The sequence below is a fragment of the Mustela putorius genome, unplaced genomic scaffold (assembly GCF_011764305.1).
Source record: "Mustela putorius furo isolate JIRA1106 unplaced genomic scaffold, ASM1176430v1.1 tig00001310_pilon_pilon_pilon, whole genome shotgun sequence".
In the NCBI taxonomy this organism is placed as follows: domain Eukaryota; kingdom Metazoa; phylum Chordata; class Mammalia; order Carnivora; family Mustelidae; genus Mustela; species Mustela putorius.
The window spans coordinates 102,766-112,361 of NW_025421686.1; the positions used below are offsets into that span (position 1 = coordinate 102,766).

General features: G+C 42.6%; 1 non-coding gene across 1 annotated transcript; it reads right to left on the reverse strand.

Annotated features, from left to right (window-relative positions):
- Window positions 1-5,331: 5,331 nt before the first annotated feature.
- Window positions 5,332-5,442, reverse strand: LOC123394071. The gene has a single exon (XR_006608836.1). It is a non-coding gene; the product is annotated as a U6 spliceosomal RNA (small nuclear RNA).
- Window positions 5,443-9,596: the final 4,154 nt, after the last annotated feature.

The window sequence follows — 9,596 nt, forward strand, 5'->3', positions numbered from 1 at the left end:
TACGGCCCGTGTCCAGGGATCTTGTCGCCTCCTTTCTCCTGTGGTGAAGGCAAAGGCCTAGACCCTGAGTCTCCCTGAGCGCCGGAACAAAAAGCAAAGCCTTACCTACCCCAGGAGATGGTAATAGGCATAGAGTGCCATGCTAGGCCACGCACGCTGCTGCAGGGTTGTGACTGTGTCTGCTTAGATCGGCTTAGCAAGGTGAACCCCGGGCGCAAACTTGGAGCCCGGGAAAGCAAGGCCCAAGAGGCACCAGCTCTCCCGAGGCTTTTCTTCCCTGCCGCGACAGAGCGAACGACCAAAGCCTTGCTGAGGAAGCAGCAGCGAAGTGCGATTTGTGCCAAGCTGAAAACCTCTGGGAAAGCATAGCAGTCGCTGGGAAATCAGAGTCAGTTCTGCGGTCTCTTCTGCTGCTTGCCTGAGCCCAGTCTCGCGGTGGGAGATACCCGCATACATCGAAAGCCTCTTTGCCCGGGCATCTTCTCTGGGAAGGCACAGCATTCATTGGCAATCAGAATCGGATGTGTGTGATGCTGCAGCTGAAGGCCTGAGCTAGTCTCCACAGCACGGTGGAAGATACCCGCATGGAGCGAAATCCTATTTGCCCTAGCACCCCTCTGCCTGAGAGAGAAGCGCGCTTGCGCCTGTGGAAAGAGCCTTAAGGAAAGGGACAAGTCTTTCACTGGGCTCCCCAGGAGCATCTGTGGAAGTTGCAGCACTTTGCCCAGGGACAAGTGCAGGAGCCGTTGGCCTTCTGGTCTGGAAACGGTTGCGAAGCAGGAGAGCCAGCCCTGGCAGGCACAGCGGCTGGTGGCAATACATGTCTCTCCCGCTCCCTGTGCAGAGAGATGGAAGGCTGGCTGCTAAGTAGACAGGAAGAGATGAGAATGGCAGGGCGCGAGCTCCACTCTTAGGAAGGAGTCTGGGTAGAAAGCATGCCTGTCCTGAGCCTGTGGGCCAAGGAGACAGCAGCTCCTTGGCCATCTGTCCCTGGGGCAGACATGCTCTTGCCACGGGACGCCTACCCTGAACTCGCAGAAACAGCTCCCTGAAATAACGGGGAGTCAGATGCCGTCTTCCTCCAGGATGTGGAAGCTTGGAGGAGGCACGGGGTTTAAGGGGAAGGAGTGGGTACAGTCCCCCAAAGCTCCCTGTTCAGTGTACGGGCGGTGTGCAGGGTTCCTGTCACCTCTCCTTTCCTGTGGGAAAGCACTGGCCTAGTTCGCGAGTTCGCCTGAGTGCCAGAGTAAAAGGCCAAGCGATGCCTACACTGGGAAATGGTAGTGTGCATAGAGTGCCATCCTAGGCTACGCATGCTACTGTAGGGTTCTGGCTGTGTCTGCTTAGTTCCGCCTGGCAGGGCGAACCCAGGACGCGAACAATGAGCCAGGGAAAGCATGGCCCAAGAGGCAACAGCTTTCCCGAAGCTCTTCTTCCCTGACGCGACTGAAGCCTTGCTGAGGAAGCAGCAGCGAAGTGCTGTTCGCTCCAAGCCAAAGCCTCTGCGAAAGCACAGCATTCGCTGAGAAATGTTCTGCGGGCTGCTGCTGCTTGCCTGAGTCCTATCTCGCGGTGGGAGAAACCTGCATACACCGAAAGGCTCTTTGCCTGCGCATCTCCCCTGGGAAAGCACAACTTTCCTTGGGAAATCAGAGGTGGGTTAGGGCTGCTGCTGTTTGCCTGGCCTAGTCTCTGCAGGTCGGTGGAAGATACCCGTATTGAGCGAAATACCCTTTGCCCTAGCATCCCCTCTGCCTGAGAGGGAATCAAGTGTGGGGAAGGCGCAGCACGCCGCCCCCGGAGAAGAGAAGGAGCCGTTGGCCTTGGGTTCGGGAAACACTCGGGACGCAGGATAGCCTGCCGTAGCACGAACAGGAGGGCGCTGGCAAGACAAGTTTCACCCGCTCCCTGTGCCGAGAGATGGAAGCCTGGCTGCTAAGGAGACATGAGGGGTCGACTAGGGCAGGGTCCCGTGCTCCACACTAAGGCAGGAGTCTGGTCAGAAGGCACGCCTGTCCTGTGCCTCTGGTCCCAAGGGGACAGCATCTCCTTGGCCACCTGTCCCAAGGGCAGACGTGGGCTTGCCACCAGGTGCCATTGCCGGAACTCGCAGAAACAGCCCCATGGAGAAACGGGCAGTCAGATGCCGTCTTCCACCAAGATGTGGCAGGGAATTGGGTGGCAGAGCGTGTGCCAGGGAAGGAGTGGAGACAGTCCCCCACAGTTCCCCATCCCAGTGCACGGGTCGTGTGCAGTGATCCTGTCGCCTCCTCTCCCCTGTGCCGAAGGACTGGCCTAGACCCCGAGTCTGCCTGAGCACCGGACAAAAGGCAAAGCCTTACCTACCCCAGGAGATGGTAATAGGCATAGAGTGCCATGCTAGGCCACGCACGCTGCTGCAGGGTTGTGACTGTGTCTGCTTAGTTCGGCTGAGCAAGGTGAACCCCGGGCGCAAACTTGGAGCCCGGGAAAGCAAGGCCCAAGAGGCACCAGCTCTCCCGAGGCTTTTTCTTCCCTGCCGCGACAGAGCGAACGACCAAAGCCTTGCTGAGGAAGCAGCAGCAGCGAAGTGCGGTTTGTGCCAAGCTGAAAACCTCTGGGAAAGCATAGCAGTCGCTGGGAAATCAGAGTCGGTTCTGCGGTCTCTTCTGCTGCTTGCCTGAGCCCAGTCTCGCGGTGGGAGATACCCGCATACAGCGAAAGCCTCTGTGCCCGGGCATCTCCTCTGGGAAGGCACAGCATTCGTTGGGAAATCAGAATCGGATGTGTGTGATGCTGCAGCTGAATGCCTGAGCTAGTCTCCGCAGCATGGTGGAAGATACCCGCATGGAGCGAAATCCTCTTTGTCCTAGCACCCCTCTGCCTGAGAGAGAAGCGCGCTTGCGCCTGTGGAAGGAGCCTTAAGGAAAGGGACACGTCTTTCGCTGCGCTCCCCAGGAGCATGTCTGTGGAAGGTGCAGCACGCTGCCCAGGGAGAAGAGCAGGAGCCGTTGGCCTTCAGGTCTGGAAACGGTGGTGAAGCAGGAGAGCCGGCCCTGGCAGGTACAGCGGCCGGTGGCAATACAAGTGTCACCCGCTCCCTGTGCAGAGAGACGGAAGCCTGGCTGCTCCGGAGAGAGGAGGGGATGAGTAGGGCAGGGCGCGAGCTCCACTCTTAGGAAGGAGTCTGGGCAGAAAGCATGCCTGTCCTGAGCCTGTGGGCCAAGGAGACAGCAGCTCCTTGGCCATCTGTCCCTGGGGCGGACATGCTCTTGCCAGGGGACGCCTACCCTGAACTCGCAGAAACAGCTCCCTGAAATAACGGGGTCAGATGCCGTCTTCCTCCAGGATGTGGAAGCTTGGAGGAGGCACGGGGTTTAAGGGGAAGGAGTGGGTACAGTCCCCCAAAGCTCCCTATTCAGTGTACGGGCGGTGTGCAGGGATCCTGTCACCTCTCCTTTCCTGTGGGAAAGCACTGGCCTAGTTCGCGAGTTCGCCTGAGTGCCAGAGTAAAGGGCCAAGCGATGCCTACACTGGGAAATGGTAGTGTGCATAGAGTGCCATCCTAGGCTAGAGAGCCCAGAAATACACCCTCAACTCTATGGTCAACTAATCTTCAACAAAGCAGGAAGGAATGTCCTATGGAAAAGAGACAGCCTCTTCAACAAATGTGTTGGGAAAATTGAACAGCCACATGCAGAAAAATGAAGTTGGACCTTTTCCTTACACCATACATGAAAATAGACTGGAAATGGATGAAGAAGCATAATGTGAGAAAGGAATCCATCAAAATCCTTGAGGAGAGAACAGGTAATAACCTCTTCGACCTCAGCAGCAGCAACTTCTTCCTAGGAACATCGCCAAAGGCAAGGGAAGCAAGGGCAAGAATGAACTATTGGGATTTCATCAGATCAAAAAGCTTTTGCACAGCAAAGGAAACAGTTAACAAAGCCAAAAGATGACTGTCAGAAGTTATCTGGGAGAAGATATTTGCAAATGACATACCAGATAAAGGGCCAGTATCTATCCAAAATCTATAAAGAGCTTATCAAACTCAACACCCTAAGACCAAATAATCCAATGAAGAAATGGGCAGAGGACATGAACAGGCATTTCTGCAAAGAATACATCCAAATGGCCAACAGACACATGAAAAAATGCTCCACATCACTCGGCATCAGGGAAATACAAATCAAAACCAGAATGAGATACCACCTCACACCTTTCAGAATGGCTAAAATGAACAAGTCAGTCAATGACAAATGCTGGCGAGGATGTGGAGAAAGGGCAACCCTCCTACACTGTACGTGGGACCACTCTGGAAAACAGCGTGGAGGTGCCTCAAAAAGCTGAAAATAGAACTAGCCTATTACCCAGTGATTGTAGTACTGGGTATATACCCTAAAGATACAAACGTGGCATTCTGAAGGGGCACATGCACCCAAATGTTTATAGCAGCAATGTCCACAATAGTTAAACTATGGAAAGAACCTAAATGTCCTTCAACAGATGAATCAGTAAATAAGATGTGGTATATATGTACAATGGGATACTATGCAGCCATCAAAAGAAATGAAATCCTGCTATTTGTGATGACGTGGATGGAACTAGAGGGTATTATGCTTGGCAAAATAAATCAATCTGAGAAAGACAACTATCATATGATCTCCCTGATATGATGAAGTGGAGATGCAACATAGGCGGTTTCGGGCGTACGAAAAGAAAAAAAATAAAAGAAGATGGGATTGGGAGGGAGACAAACCATAAAAGACTGAATCTCACAAAACAGACTGAGGGTTGCTGGGGGGAGGTGTGTTGGGAGAGGATGGTGGGGGTATGGACATTGGGGAGGGCAGGTGCTATGGTGAGTGATGGATGGAGTGCTGTGAAATGTGTAAAGCTGGTGATTCACAGACCTGTACCCCTAGGGATAAAAACACATTATATGTTTATAAAAAATCAAAAAAAAAAAAATAATTTAAAAAATCCATTAAAGAAAAAACACATATTGCACGCCCAGACCTAATCTCATATTCAATCAAAAAAGTTTGAAAGTTTTCCCCTTAAAGATCAGAAAAAAGACAATTGTGTCCACTTTCACTATTCTCATTTGACATAGTACTGGATGTCTTAGCCAGAGAAAAAAGGAACACAAAGAAATAAAAGACTCAAAAAAAAAAAAAAAAAAAAAAAAAAAAGGAAGAAGTAAAATTTTCTTTTTTTGGATAACATGAACTTACATGTAAAAGAATCTAAAAAATTCACAAAAAATTTTGAATTAACAAATTTAGTAAAGCTGCCAAATACAAGATCAATATATAAAAGACAAGAATTTTGTTTTGTTAAGTTTTCTTTTATATGGAATGCTTCCCAGTTTTTCATGTCATCCTTGTTCAGTGATCAAGCTAATCTTCTCTGCATCATTCCAATTTTTATATGTATATGTGCTGCCAAAGTAAGCACAAGACAGGAGCATTTTAACACTCTAATGATGAACTGTCTGAAAAAAAATAAAGAGAACAATCTAATTCACAATAGCATCAAAACTAATAAAATACTTAGGAAAAGATTTAACTAAGAAGATGAAAGATCTGTACCCCATAAACTATGACATTGATAAAGAAATTGAAGGAGACATAAATGGAAAGATAGCTCATATTTATGAATGGTAAGAATTAACATTGTTAAAATGTCTATACTACCGAAAACCATCTGTAAATTCAATTCCTATCAAAAATCCAATGTTAGGGGCGCCTGGGTGGCTCAGTGGGTTAAGCCGCTGCCTTCGGCTCAGGTAATGATCCCAGGGTCCTGGGATCGAGCCCTGCATCAGGCTCTCTGCTCAGCAGGAAGCTGCTACCTCTTCTCTCTCTGCTTGCCTCTCTGCCTGCTTGTCATCTCTCTCAGTAAAATAAATAAATAAATAATCTTTAAAAAAAAAACCCAATATTGTGTTTTTACAGAAGTAAAGAATCCTAAAATTTATATGAGACCATAAAAGACAACAAATAATTAAAGCAGTTCTGAGAAAGAATAAAGAAGCGCAATTACACTCTTGATTGGAAACTATACTACAAAGCCCTCATGCTCAAAACAATAAAGTATACTGGCATAAAAACAGACCCATAAACAAGTAGAACAGAATTGAGAGTCCAGAAATAAATCCTTTCATACAGTCACCTAATATTTGACAGGGGCCAACATATATAATGGGTAAAGATAGTCTGTTCAATAAATGATATTTAAAACTGAATAGTCACATAAACCAGCATGAAACTGGAACCTTATATTACTCATAAATCTTAACTTGAAATAGATTAAAGACTTAAATGTGATGCATGAAACTAAATTTCCTAAAGGAAAACATAGGAAAAATTCTCCTTGACATTGGTCTTGCCAATAATTTTTTGGATACCAGACCAAAAACACAAGCAAAAGAAGCAAAAATAAATAAATGGTATTACATTAAACTAAAGTTTCTGCATTGCAAAAAAAAAAAAAAAAGAGAGAGAAAGAATGAAAAACACAATCCACAGAATGGAAGAAAATACTTACAAATCTTATATCTGAAAAGAGGTTAATAACCAACAGATACAAATAGAAAATAATATATAATTAAAAAAATAGCAAAAGTATCACAATAGACTTTTTTTTTTTCAAAAAAGTTATATAAATGACCAACAGGAGCATTAAAAAGTGCTCAACGTAAAAACTCAGGGCAAAGTCATTATGTTGTTGTTGTTGTTGTTTACCTCTGAAAAACACAGCAAGATATTACTACCTATTAGAATATATACTACCAAAAAAAAATAAAACTAACAAATTTTGGTAAATATTGGGTAAAATGCGGAACTTATGCACTGTGATAGGGATATAAATTTGTATGGAAAACAGTATGGAGATTATTCATATTATTAAAAGTAAAATTACCATATGATTCAGTAATCCCACCTCTAGGTATATATCTAAAGGAAACGAAGTCACTATTCGAAGACATATCTGCACTCTTATGTTCATTATAAAATTATTAACTCTAAGCAAGAGATGGAAATAACTTCAGTATCCATTAATGGATGAATGAATAAAAAAGTATGGTAAATATATACTATGGAATACTACTTAACCATGAAAAATTAAGAAATACTGCCATTTACAACAGCATGGATGGATCTTGAAGGTATTATACTAATTGAAATATTTCAAAGATTTTATATATTTTTTTTAATTTATGTATTATGATATCCCTTACATACAGAATCTGAAGGAAAAGCAAACTAATGGAAACTTAGAGTTGAGTTGACAGGAGGTGAACCTGGGGTGGAATAAGGTGGTCAAAGGGTACAAACTTGCAACTATAATATGAAAAAGTTCTGGGGATCTAATGTACAGCATGATGATCATAGTTAATAATATATACATACTTTTTATTGTTCTTCCCTTTATTAAACTTTGCATATATCACATTCTTACAAGTTGAAAGTTTATAGCAATCTTGTATAAAATAGGTCTGCTGCCACCATTTTTCTAAACATTTGTTCATTTTGTGTCTCTCTGTCACATGTTGGTAAATCTTGCAATATTTCAAGTTTTTTCATTATTATTGTATTTGTTATGGTGATCTGTGATCAGTAATTATGACCCACTGAAATCTCAGAACTAATTTACTTAAGGTATATACATTGTTTTTCCTTAAAGACATAATGCTTTTGAACAGTACAGTATAGTGTTTATTTTTTATATGCACTGGGAAACCAAAAAAAATAATAATGATTTGACTTAGTTAATGGAAATAATCGCTTTATTGAGGCAGTCTGGAACAAATCCCACAAGACCTCTGAAGTTCATCTCTACTGTACTATATACATAAAAGTTGCTAAGAGAGTAGATCTTAAAATTCCTTACCATACATGCATAAAAAACAGTGGCAACTATATGAGATAGTAGATGTATTAACATTTTTATGTAGATTATATTGCAATACAGATGTATGCCAATTTATCAAATTGTACAAAATTCACACAATGTTAAAGTTTGCAGTGTTATAAGAAATCATTTCTTAAATTTACAAATTACAATATGTCAATTATTTTTCAATAAAGCTGGAAAAAACTTTTTGTAGAATTAATCTATTTTTCAAAAAAGGAATTAAGGAAGTAGAAACTGCAACTAACTCTGAAATAATGATATACAACATCCATTTTAGTTATATACACTGTGACAAACACTATTAGTTAGTTTACAATGAAGGAATACTTATGAAGGATGGTCTATAAATAAGGCTGAAAGAGCTCAGTTTTAAGGTTTAAATTTAAAATCTTCTTTTGAAATACTAAACTGACCACCCAGTTTTCCAAACATAAATGTCTTAACTGCATGAATTTATTTCATACAACTCTATAATCTAGTTTCATAAGAAAGCAGCATGCAAATTTTGAATAAGACAGACTTGCTTAAGTTTCTTTATGTTCAACAGTAAAGGACACTTCCCTAAAAATAAATAGAAGAAAAATCAGCATATTTATTATGATAATTATTATTCATAATGAGATTCGTATTGAATTAAGGAATATATATCCTCAGAGGGGGTAAAGTAAAATGAAATTTATTTTGGTAAATGTGTCTATGAAGAGTCAATACAATGCATCAATATAAATGAATATTATCATTTTGAACAATTTAATTACTATTATTAGAATTATTAAAAGTATAAAAATAGCTATCATTTTAGCATGGAATAAGAGACTCTCGTGCTCCATGCTTCATTACATCCACACAACAACTCTGCATAATAAGTATTATCATCACCATTTCATGGGTGACAAAACTGAGGCTAACACATTTAGATAACTGGTTTATGATTACATGGATGATAAAGATGCATCACACTAATTTAGGCTTCATGATTTCAGAATTGTACTCTTTCCACTGCACATTCTATTACTCTGTAAATACTTGGCTTGTTTTCATTTAGTTCTTTAATTTTATTCATGTGGCGATGGCTTAAAGCTTCATTTAAAGGAAGCGTAAAAAATTCATTTCGCCAAAAGCTCCCAAGAATTAAAAATGTCATGTATCTAATGTAGACATGGATATCATTAGTTAATGGGTAACTATATATTTTCCACTCTAGTGAGATAAAAATCAGAGTATTTTTCTAAGTTTTTTTAGTCTCTGAGTATTAAAAATGACTTTGTTAAAATAGAAATATTTAGACAAAGGTGATCAAAAGTCTGGATCAGGTCACCTTAAGATAAATATCAGGAAACTGAGGAAACAAATGGAGATTTGAACACTGAGCTATGATATAATGAATGGTTTAAAGTATGTAGTAGAGCATAGAAAAGCCCTTTAAAGCCTGGTCTTAGCCTAGCATTGCAGCTTCTGGGATATCTGTCTATCTATCATCTACCTATCTATCTATCTATCTATCTAGATATAAATTTGAAAACTTTTTTTAGACAGGAGGGGATGAGGTGGGCAGGGCGCGTGCTCCTCTCTTAGGAAGGACTCTGGGCAGAAAGCATGCCTTTCCTGAGCCTCTGGGCCCAAGGAGAGGCGAACATGGCACCCCTGAAGGCAAGGCCCAAGAGGCACCAGCTCTCCCGAAGCTCTACTTC